The following is a 12490-nucleotide window of genomic DNA, read 5'->3' as shown; positions in this document are numbered from 1 at the left end:
TTTAAAATAAAAAATTTAAAATAATTTAAAATCTAAAATTTTAAAAATTTTTAAAAAAATTTAAAATTTTTAAATTTAAAATTTATATTTTAAAATTAAAACATATAAATATTTAAATAATAAAATTTTTTAATAAAAAATTTTAAAATTTTAAAATAAAAAAATTTTTACTTTTAAAAATTTTTTATTATAATTATTTTTCAAATTTCAAATTTAAAATTTTAAAATTTTTAAAAAAATTTTTTTTTTATTTTAAATTTAAAAAATTTTAAAATTTTAAAAAAAAAAAAAATTTTTAAAATTAAATTTTTTTAATTTTTTTAAAAAATAAATTTTCAAACATTAATTTTTTTTTTTAATAATATTTTTAAACCCCAAATTTAAAATTTTTTTATTAAAAAAAAAATAATATTAAATTTAAAAAATTTAAATAATTTTAAAAAAAATTTTTTAAATTTATAAATAAAAAATTTAAATATTTATTTATTAATTTTTTAAATTATAAATAAAATTCAAAAAAAAATTTAATTTCCCAAAAAAATTTTAATATTTTAAAAATAAAAAATTTTTTTTTTTTTTAATCCCTTATTTAAAAAAAAAAAAAAAACAACACAAAAAAATATTTATTAAAATAAAAAAAAAAATTTCCCAAACCCCCCTTTTTTTTTATCCCAAACCCCTTTAATTAATTAAAATTTTTTTTCAAAAATTTTTTAAATTTTTTAAAATTTTACTTTGAAAAATTTTAAAATTTTTTTGGGTTTTTTAAAAAATTTTTAAATTTTATGAATTTTTTAATTTTTTAAAAAAAATAAACAACCCAAAATTTTTAATTATTAAAAAAAAATTTTCCTTAAATTGGGGTTTAAAATTTTTTTTTGTTCATTTTTTTATATTTAAAAATATTAAAATTTTAAAATTTTTTTTAAAAATTTTTAATTATAATTTTTTTTATTTAAAAATATAAAAATTTTTTAAATTTAAAAAAATTTTTTTATTTAAAAAAAAAATTTTAATTTTAAAAAAAATTAATAAAAAATTTTAAAAATTTTTTTAAAAAAATTTTTTTAAAAATTTAAATTTTTTTTTAAAAAAAAAAATTTTATCCAAAAAATTTTTTTTTTTTTTTAAAATTTTTTTTTTTATTTAAAATTTTTATTTAACCTTTTTTTATTAAATTTTTTTTTTAAAAAATTTTAAATAAAAAATTTAATTTTTTAAAAAATTTTTAAAAAATTTTTTTTTTTAAAATTTTTTTTTTTTTTTTTTTTAAAATTAAATTTAAGGGGGGGGGTTTTAAAATTTTTTATAAAAAATAATTTTTTTTTTTTTTTTTCTTCGGGTTTTTTTCTTTTTTGGGGGGGTTTTTTTTTTTTTTTTTTTTTTTTTTTTTTTGGGTTTTTTTTTTTTTTTTTATTTTGGTTTTTTGGGGTTTTTTTTTATTTTTTTTTTTTTTTAAAAAAAATTTTTTTAATTAAAAATTTTTTTTTCTTTTTTTACTTGTTTTTATTTTTTTTTGTTTTTTTTTTTTAACTTTTTAAAATATATTTTTAAGGGAAGAGGTTGGTGGGTGTTTGTTAAAAAATCTTTTTCCGGGAAAAGGTAGTTTGGCCAAGGGGACGCTTTTTAATATGTTTTTCTGGAAATCTGTTGGGATCCCCAACCCAGTTTTTTTGATTCGGGGCTTTTGGTGAGGTAGTGCTGTTGGAAAAGTGCTTATCTTCGTGTACCAAGTCATCTCGTGGTTATTACAGTGGTTGTAGCATTGTCAGACTGTGCAAAAAGGGGTACCAATGCTGGCGTGGCTAGTCTGGTGCAATCAGTATTGTCCTTGGCTTGTCCTGTTTGATCTTTAGTAGAACCTTCGAGAGGAGAGGCAGAGGGGGAAAGGCATAAACCGAGAGGCTTTCCCAGGTAAAGGACAGGGCATCCACTTTCCAAGCTTGACTGTGTGGAGTTCTGGTGCAGAATTTGTTCAATTGGTAGTTCTGAGGGGAGGCAAACAGGTCTACCTCTGGTGTCCCCCATTTGTTCCTCAAGAGCTTGAATATTTTGGGTTCCAATTTCCATTCATGTGGGTCCAGGAGATTTCTGCTCAAGTAGTCTGCTAGTGAATTTAGCTTGCCTGGCAGGAACTGAGTTTGTAGGTTCACTTGGTAGCTCAAGACTGTTCCACAGAGCCATGGCTAGTCTGCAGATTGGGCAGGAATGGGATCCCCCCTGCTTTTTTATGTACCAAATAACTGTGGTGTTGTCTGTCTTTACCAATAGTTGCCCTGGAAGAATAAGGTCTTTGAAGGCTGCCAGAGCAGTTCCATTTGCCTTGAATGCATTGCCCTGTCATGTGAGCCCCCATGCATAGTCTGATGAGTCTGCCGTTAGGGTTTGGGCGGCAGGGGATAGAGTGAAATGGAGTCCGTTGTTGTGGTAGCAGGCCTCTGCCCACTAAAGGAACTCTGCCCTTAGACAAGGAATGATAGGAATTATTGTTTCCAGGTCCTGAGAGTGTTGACACCATAGACTTTTTAGGTACCATTGACGTTTCCTCATATGCAGTCTTGCATATGGAATTAACAGAATGCAAGAGGCCATGAACCCTACGGCTTGCAGGATTTTCATTGCAGATACCTGGGTTTTTGTGGCTAATAGTTTGAAGTAGGTTGTCAAATAAACTTTCTGCAGTGAGGAATGCCATCTAGGAAGTTGTGTTCAAGCTTGCTCCCAGGAATACAATCTGTTGGCAGGGTAATAGGTGTGATTTCTTTTTGTTGATGGTGTACCCCAGTGATGTTAGAAGTCTCTTTACAAATGCCAGGTGTTGTAATATTAAGTCCTGACTCTCTGCCTGAATCAGGCAATCGTCCAAGTATGGGTAAATCTGAGTATTTCTCTGCATGCAAAATGCAATGGCTGGAGCTAGCCACTTTGTCTGAGCACAGAAGATAAGCCAAAGGGAAGTGCAGAAAACTGATAGTGCATGTAGCTTGCCCTGAAACGTAGGTATTTTCTGCAGGATTCCCTTATTAGGATGTGCAGGTAAGCTTCTTTCAAGTCTATTGTTGCCAGCCAGGCATCCTTGGCTAGCATAGAAAGAAGCTGTTAAAGAATTAGCGTTTTGAAATTTGGAACCACCAAAAAGGTGTTGAGAATAGGCAGGTCCAGGATAGGATGCCAGGAGTTTTCTTTTCTGAGAACCAGGAACAGTCTTGAATAAAAACTGTCCCCTTTTGTTCTGCTGGGACAGGATGAATGGCCCTGACACTGAGGAGAGAGCACTTGTTTTGGGGGCCTCTGCCCACTGATTTGGGGGGAGGTCTGGCCATCCACTTGGGTTTGGGAGTGAGTGGAAGTGGAATCTGTATCCTAGGGAAAGGAAACTATGCTTAAAACCCATTTGTCTTGGGTAATGAGTTCCCAGTTTTTTGCATGCAGGGCGAGCTTTCCTCCTAAGAGAGCAAGTAGTTGAGCAAGGCTTGGAAGAGATAAGGATAAGTCATTGTGCCATTTTTTCCATGAGGGGGAGGCTTACTACTCCCTGCTTTGGAAGTGGGAGCCCCCCACTGCTTAGATCTGTGTATAGCCTGAGACTGAAGTCTTGGTGGTCTGCTGCTCCTGGGTTTGGACTGAGAAGACCTGGAAAGAACCAGTTCTTTGAAGGCCAATGCCTACTGAATCTAGGTGTGTTGTTGTTGGGTCTTTCGGCTTTTTCCGGTTAGGGGTCGCCACAGTGGAACTCCGGTCCGCTAATGATTGGCAGTAGATATTTACGTGCCAAGTTGCCAGCCCTGATGCACAACCTTCAACGAAGGTACGCCCATTCACGCATGTCTCCACACAAAAGACGCTTTAACTGAGAATCGAACAGGACAACGTCTTACTGTGAGGCGACAACGCTACCAAAGCACCACCACCACAGTTCTACGTTGCATAGATTTAGCTTTTTCATCCATCCTTTTGAGGACGACTTCTGCTTTGTTGCCAAAAAAGTGCTCTTGGTTTAAGGGTGCATCCAGTAATTTAGCTTTAACGTGATCTGGCAAGTTTTGTTCCTTTAGCCAAGCATGCCTTCTAAGTACAAACCCAGTGACAGCAGCCCTACAAGATGCTTCTAAAGCATCAAAACCACATTGCAAAGTATGTTTACCAACTTGGTCAACAGAATGCATTAACTCTTGAAAATCTCTGTGTTCAGCACAGTCAGGAATCAAAAACATTTTCTGTTTAATTAGTCCCATAATATGCTGCTGATACTTTAACATATGAAACTGGCAATTTAAAGCCCTAATGGCCAAAGTAGCAGAAGTGTATACCTTCTTACCCAATCTGTCTAAAGCTCTAGAGTCCTTATCAGAAGGGGTAGGGTTTTTGGCAGCAGTAGCCTTAATGCCTTTTGGTCCTTGGGAAATGTTCTCTGGATCTGCAGTAGGATTCTTGAAGAGGAATTTGAGAGAGTCAGGTACTCTGTAGTACCTGTCAGGTTTCCTGGGAGCTGGAGGCAAAGTGTCTGTGGTAAGGCTGGATTCCAAGTAAACATCATCTACAACATCCAGAACAGGAGTGATAGCTAGAGGCCTGTGTTGAGGCAGGTTTAAAAATTCCCTAAATCTCTTTCTGAAAATAGTCCTGGCTTTCCCAGCAGAAATGCTCCCTAAGGGTATTTAAGGTTTCACCAAAAGAAAAATCTTCTGGAGGGGAAGCAGAGGGAATGGAATCCTCTGCATCAGAATCCTCATAAGTAGATGAGGGTAAATCTTGGTAGTCAGAAGGAACAGAGATATCACATTCCTGATCAGAAGAATCCGAAAGAAAATCAGTTCCAGGTCTCTTAGAGGGGGAAGGATGGCTTCCCCTAATTAAGGTTATAAGGTCTTCACCCATTCTAATCATTTGTTTTTGAGGCATATGGGCCTGAGAATGCACTTTGGTCGTCTGTTTTCTAGGCGTAGTGCAAGCTTTAGGCCTGAGGAATTCGGAATTCTTAGCTTGAAATGAAGTCGTCTGTTAATAAGAAAATCGGTAGGCCTGAATACACCCTCAGAAGCCGGTGCCTGCAAAGTGGCTCCGGACCCATCCAAGGTAGAGACATCCGCAGGTTCCAAAGTCGAAGAAGCATCTCGCGGCATTCCGGACTCCGAATGGGTCTCAGTAGAGGCCTGCGAATCTGTAGTAGCGGGTATCAGGGGCTGCGAAAATGCCTCATTGGGTACCGGCAGACTGGCGACTAGCTTAATGGAAGCGTCGTCAGCAGTTTTGGACCTATGCGGTCTAACTCTATCTTTATCCTTACTTTTTTTTTGGAAGATCGGTAGTCGGATGGCTTACCAAAGCCATTTTGGAGTGCGGAGATTGAGAATGAAAGTATTTAGTTACAAAAATAGCCCAACGACAAATAGTTTGGGCATTGAACAAGGCACAAAACGGACAGCGAGGGACGTCGTGGTCTGGGCCTAAACAGGTGACGCAATAAGAATGAAAATCTCTATGGGGTATTTGCTTTCTACAGGCAAGACAATTGTTAATTTTTTTCTGACATCGGTTAGAGAAAGAAAAAAGGATCCCCAACGGGGTACTTATCTTTTTGAAGACTTCAGGTCTGAAACTCAAAAATGAAAATTTCAGGAGTCGGCCGATCGGCACTTGCCAACTACTTCTGCTTCAAGCACCATATGGCAAGAAAGACTGATGTAATGGCATTGGCTGCATGTTTTATACCCCTGACGTCATGGAAGAAGCGACAGCATCCGGCGCAGAAATCTGAAGACTCTGGTATTCAGGCTGGCTGAGGGCTACCTGCAGGCAGATAATCCAAATGTGATGACTGCAACAGTGAAACACGAAGAACATCCAAACCCTGTACCTTGTGTTTATGAGGTGAAAACCGTAGCCATTATGCCAAACCCACTCCCATTAGTAGGTGAAACACAATGTTCTTTCACTGTCCATACTGACACCTAGAAGAGCCACAAGGGCCTAGCACATGCAGTAATATTATGGCATGTGTGTGTGTGTGCGCGCACGCGTGCATGTGGGCGTGTTTGTGTGTGAGAGAGAGAGAGAGATCAGAAGTACAGATTCTACCATCTATTACATTTTTTCACCCCAGTGTTAAGGGAGTGTAACCTAGTCAACAGCAGAATCGTAACCTGGATGTTCAGTTTGTCTCTTCCACTCTTTCCTGCCTGCTCTCCAAACCAGTTAAGGAGCATTATCTCTCTATTTGCAGGAAATTAAGATGCTCACACCACTGAATAATTTCTTCAGAGAAGGGTCTCATTTTACTGGCAAATTAAGGGAGGGGGACCCCAAACACATACTGAGCTAAACTTGTCCCAGTCCATCCTACTAATCAACAAATTAATATTCTTCCTGTAGTTCTGAAAGAACATCCTTGATATTTTTGTACATTTCTTTATCATTCTTACAATGTGGCCAAAGAAGAAGTGAAGTAGAATTTTGTCGGGTTGATCCTACCGTGACTAGAGGGTATGAATGATTTTCAAAAAGTATGGGAGCCTGACAAGAACAAATATACCTTGATCATCTCAGTAAAATAACTTCATATTAAATGATCATCCGATTCCATCTTAGGGGAGTTTTGTGTGTGTGTGTGTGTGTGTGTGTGTTGGTCATTTCTTGGCTCCTTTATTAAACCTGCTCTGTACTACTGGAGAAAGTTGCTACATCACTAGCCTTAACACTGAACAGTACACAGACCCATAAAGCTGTTTTGTTCCCTACCACAAGAAAGAAAAGTTGTGTATAACCTTACCATAACCATAGATGTCCTTCTCTTCCATGCTGCAGTATTCAACATATGGGTTTACTCCTCTTGTCTCCCATACACAAAAGTTTTCAGTCCCTCTGAGGTGCGTGGGACGTCTGATGTGGCTGAGGTAACATGGGCCATAAAAGTAACATCTGCACGCACCAGCCCTCAGAACTTAAAGCCCCAGTTGGAGCCGGTCCTAAAAGGGCAATGCCCATCCAGTGGCACCCAGAAAGGGAAATGCAAGCTAACATGAGACAGAGACAGCAGACAAGTGTGCTTTCAGAGATGAGCATGACAGCCCTGTCTGCATTAGTTCAGACAGGTAAGACAGGATGAGAGGAATATCGCTTTCCAGCAAGTCCAACTGTCTTTTGTGACACCAAATGGAAAACCTTTTCCATTTAGAGAGACAGGATTTCCTTGTGTTGGGTTTCCTGGCCTCCTGCAGGACAGTGAGCACATCCTCATTATATAGATGTCTGAAGGGGATCAGAATTCTATCAGCCACAGGGTGAGGTGCATGGATTGCTACTGTGGGTGTATCTGAGTCCCCTTGTTCTGTATGAGCAGGTCCACTGAAGGGGGGTAAACTTGTGGTGATTGCCCTTGGACAGGTGAAGAAGAGGAAACCAGTGCTGTCTTGGCCAGAAGGGAGTCACCAGCAAGATTTTGGGAGAGTCCTGCTGAATTTTCAGAAGGGCCCTTTGTATCAGAAGGAAGGGAGGAAATGCATACAGGAATTTCCCCTTCCAGGTTATCGAGAAGGCATCTGTTGCTAATGCCTTGGGGTCTGCTGTCCTGGTGCAGTAGCCAGGAAGATGCCTGTTTACGGAGAAGGCGAACGGGTCTATCTGTGGAATACCCCACCTGTGGACCATAGTCACGAAAACATCTCTTTGCAGCATCCATTTGTGGTTGTTTGAAATGGTTCTGCTTAGGTAATCTGCCTGGGAGTTGTGCAAGGATAGGATGCAGGCTCCAAAAAACGGAAAGCAACAACAACTAGTAAAACAAAAAAGGCTGTACAGTTACCACGCAGGGCTGTATTTATTAAAAATAACTCCACAAACAGAATACTAATGAAATAGGATGTAGGCTGCCTGGAGGGTGATCACCTGTGAGGTAGCCAGTTCCCACACCTGCAGAGCTAGTCTGCGGAGAAGGTAGGATTTGGTCCCTCCCTGTTTGTTGAGATATCACAGGACTGTGGTGCTGTCTTTGAATATCTTTAGAGGGCCCTGCTCTAGGTACGGCTGGAAGGCCTTAGGGCAAGGAAAATGGCCCTCATTTCTCTCACATTTATGTGGTCTTGTTTGTCTGTCCACAAACCTTGTAGCTTCCATTTTCCCAGAGTTGCTCCCCAGCCCAGGTCTGAGGCATCTGTGTACATGGTCTGGGAGGGAGAGGGTGTTTGCACAGGCAGTCCAGGGTTTTGGGCTACCTGAGCCACCCACCATCTCAGTTCCTGACGAGAGCAGGGGAGCAATAGCATCCTGAACTCCAGAGGGTGGAGGGTGGGAGTGTTGGGTCCACACCAACTGGCGGTACCACTGAAGTTTCCTCATGTGCATTCCTGCTAGGGGCAACATGGGAATGGTAGCTGCCATGTGACCTAGAGGTCTCAGAAATTGTCTTGCAGTTAAGTTCTGTTGATTGTATAGCAGAAAGAATGTGGTTTTGGAAGGATGCCACCTTTTCTGCTGGAAGGAAGGTCTTCATGAGGTCTGTCCAAATCCTGAAACCCAGGAAGACAATATCCTGTGTAGGATGGTGGTGGGACTTTAGGAATTTGATCATGAACTCTAGAGACTGCAGGATAACCAGAAGGTCCCAGGAGTGGCAGACAAGACTTTCCATATCTTTTGCCTGGATTAGGAGGTTGTCTAAGTAAGGGAATAACTGGATTCCCTTTTCCCTGCAGTAGGCGATGACTGCAGTGAGGTATTTTGTAAATATTCTGGGTGCAGGAGAAAGCCCAAAGGGCAAGGCACAGAACTGAAAGCGAGATGGGCCTACCAGTAATTTCTGGTATTTCCTGAAGCGGGCTTTATAAGTATGTGAAAATAAGCATCCTTAATGTCCAGGGTTGCCATGAAACCCTATGGAAGGATGAGTGGAAAGAGAGTAGGTAGGGTGAGCATCCTGAAAGTAGGGACTTTTAGGAAGGGGATGAAGTGCGAGAGGTCTAGAATTGGCCTCCATGGACCTTCTTTTCTGGGTACCAAAAAGATTCTGGAGTAGAATCCTTTTCTTCTTGCTTGTACTGAAACTGGCTCTATGGTACCCAGAAGAAGCAGGGTTTGTAAAACCTGATGGAGGAGGGGTAGTTGACTAGGAGGAGGCTGTGGAATGCCAAGTCTTGGTGGGGGTGTGATCCAGGACATGAAGTAGCCATCCTGTATGATGGACAGAACCTATTTGTTTGGGTCAATGACAGACCATGCAGGGAGACAGAGACAGACAGGCAGAAAGAGGAATGGTTGGGGGGGGGGGGGGCTGAAATTTTGGCAGGCAGTCAGACACTACCTGCCCTATCAGGAAAGGAGGGCTTTTGGCTGGAAGACTTGAGATGGCCTACTCTGAGGAGGCTGTAATCTAAGGGGGTCTTCTAGACCGGGGAGCTGCAAGCCTGGAGGATTTCTTGATAAATTGGGTCTTAATCGGGTAGTTCCTCTGGAACTTGGGAATAGGCGAGACAAGGAAATGTTTTAAGTCCTGTAATTCTTTTCCCTTCTGTTGTAAGGATTTGAATAGGTCAGCCAATTTTGCACCAAAAAGTGCTAAGTAGTCCAAAGGTGCATCCAGGAGCTTGGCCCTGAAGTCATCTGAGAGAGGCTGTAGTCGCAGCCATGAATACCTCCTTAGTACTGAAGCTGATGCAGCTGACCTGGCTGAGGTTTCAGCTGCATCATAGCTACAGCTCATGGAGTGTCTATTCACTTGAGAGATGAGTGCCATCAGTGAAGACAGGGAGGCTTTGGCTGCACAATCACTTTACTGGTTTTGTCCAGGAAAGGTAAGGACTACTTGGTCATATGAGTTTGGTAGTTTGTGGCTCTAAATGAGAGGGTGTCAAGAAGTATAAATTTTCTTTCCCAACCTCTCCATGGTCTTGCTGTCTTTATCAGCCGGGAGGATAGTAGTGGTAGGCAAGAGTTTGAAAGACCCGTCCGTAGAGATGGAAATAGTGGCTGGATCACCAGGAGGGCACTTAAAGAGAAATTTCTCTGTCTCAGGGACTTTATACAGTCTGTCTGCTCTCCGAGGGGCCGGAGGTTGGGAGTCCGGCGTAGTGGAGGCTAAGGCAAAAGCATCCAGAAATGCATATTGAATAGGAGGAATAGCAGAAGAACTGGGAGAGTCCATTTGAGTAAGGTCATAAAACCGTTTCTGTACATTAGACATATCCGAGGATTGTCACTTAAAGTGGTCTTTCATTTTATTAATAATTTCCCCAAATGTAAGATCCTCTACAGGGGAGTCGGGTTCAAGAGAGCCCTCCTCAGGAGATCCATATCCCAAGGGGGATAAGATCTGGGAGGAATAAGAGAGAGAGTCCTTACAGGAATCAGACAATTCCTCTCCTTCAGGCTGATCGACCCTCCTTTCCTGGGTTGGAGGTCTGGGACTAAGGAGAGAGGGAGCAGTGGAAGTGGTTTCTGCAGAAGTGGGTTCTGCAGAAGGCCTAAGGGCCATGAAAGCATTGAACAAACTCTGGCTGAAGACCTGCCAATCTGGCATGCTTTCAACAGTTGGAGTGAGGTGCCTAGTTTTTTGTTTTTTCTTTAAAAGCCTAGCCAGATTCTGGCTAGGAATAGGCCTAAGGTCAGTCATCGGAATGGCAGTGTCCGTTGAGCCCCGAGTGAATGCTGGCCGCCCCCCCCCCCCGGCGTCTAAGGCAAGCGCTGGTAAATCCTCTGTGGATGGGTTGTCCGCTCGAGATTTTGTGGCTTCCTCAGAGGTACCCGCTTTATTTGTATCGGCGGATGCCAGATCCTCAGTCAAGCTGACATCGGCTACAGACTGAGGTACGGCAGACAGAGGCGCAGCAGATGAAGTAGGCTGCGAGGATTTGACCCTTTTCCTAGGCGGTTCAGACGGGGCATCAGGCGCAGCCTCCATTCCTAACGCTATTTGTTTCAAGCGCTGATTCTCTAAGTACAAGTGTATGGCTTGCAAACGGCAGTGCAAGGTCTTAGGAACAAACTATCGGCAAATGGCGCAGTAATCGTGGTCGTGTTCCCAGCCTAGACAAAAAAATAGACACTGGTCATGCGTGTCTTTGTGAGGAATCTGCCGACCGCACTTGCCCTAGGAATGAAAGAATCCCCAACAGGGTACTTAACTGAATCTTTTTCAATCAGACATTTGCGAGAAGCAGGAGCACCTGACATACGACTGGCAGCCTGAAAAGTTCTGAGGGCTGGTGCATGCAGAAGTCACTTTTATGGACCACGTACCTGCTGCCACACCAGACGTCCGACGCACCTAGAGGGACTGAAAATCTTTGGAAACCTGGCTGGACAAACTGGAGGGGAAGAAGGGAAAACCCCACATGTAGAATACTGCAACACTGGAATAGAAGGACATCGCTGGTCCCCCCCCCCGGCAGAGACTGATGTTGGTAAAACCTCAGCAGACATGCTATCACTATGGGATTGTGCAGCATCCGTGGAGGTACCCGCTACATCCACTGAGGTGGATCTGGATCCCTCTACCAGGCTGAGGTACGCCACAGGACGAGGATCAGACGGAAGAGGAAGGCCGTAAGGTCTTGGCTTTCTTTTTTGGCAGTTCAGAAGGAACGTTGGAGGAGCCCTCCATCCCTAATGTAATCTGCTTACGGCGTTGGTTTTCCAAGTAAAGATTTAAAGCATGCAAGCGGCTACATATGGTCTTGGGTACAAATGCCTGACAAATGGGGCAGACCTTGTAGTCATGCGACCGTCCCAAGCAGAACAGACACTGATCATGGGCGTCCTTGTGGGGAATCTGCCAACCATACCTACACCTGCCCTTTCTGGATGATATGAACAGGCAATACAAGTAAAAAGGAGGACTGAAAGGGTCCTCAATGGGGTACTTATCTTAATTCTTTGAATACGTCGTCAGTGGTAGCAGGAACACCTGGAGTACTGCTGGCGGCTGAGAAGTTCTGAGGGCCGATGCGTGCAGACGTTACTTTTATGGCCCATGTTACCTCAGCCCCATCAGACGTCCCATACACCTCAGAGGGACTGAAAACTTTTGTATACTGGCCATACGTATGCGAGACAAGAGGAGTAAACCCATATGTAGAATACTGCAATATTGGAATAGAAGGACATGTAGGTCTGCTAGTCCAGTCCCTTGGCACACAGGGATAAAACCCTTAGTGTGCCCCAGATGAACTGGGGTTGAGTAACAGCACAGGTACTTTAAGGAGGGAGGCAGCTTAGGCTTGCGGCATTAAGGAGCATATCAGGTTCCATGTTGCAAGTGGTATCCTGCATGGCTGGGAGAATGGGCACACACCTCCTAAAGGCAGGACTGTAGAACTCGCAAAATTGCTATGGGGTGGGGGGAATGGGGCACACTTCCAGGGAACAAAACAGCACAACACTGAGTAGGTGTGCTCACTGGCCTTGGATGTTGGTCGGGTTGAACCTGATGAAGCTAAGGTGGGTCTGGTAGAGAAAATGAATGGGGAAACAGGTTGCTAGCATGTGATAGTCAGCTGAC

The 12490-nt window shown here is 41.9% G+C and overlaps 1 protein-coding gene across 4 annotated transcripts in view; it reads right to left on the bottom strand.

The window, feature by feature from the left end:
• The window catches only part of RBM25 (RNA binding motif protein 25), a 1759384-nt gene that overhangs the window by 229961 nt on the left and 1516933 nt on the right, over positions 1-12490 (bottom strand). The window lies entirely within an intron of this gene.

Source organism: Protopterus annectens, chromosome 6.part0 (genome assembly GCF_019279795.1).
Source record: "Protopterus annectens isolate FY-2018-M chromosome 6.part0, PAN1.0, whole genome shotgun sequence".
NCBI classification, from domain to species: Eukaryota; Metazoa; Chordata; order Ceratodontiformes; family Protopteridae; genus Protopterus; species Protopterus annectens.
This window is presented reverse-complemented; position numbering and strand designations above follow the sequence as displayed.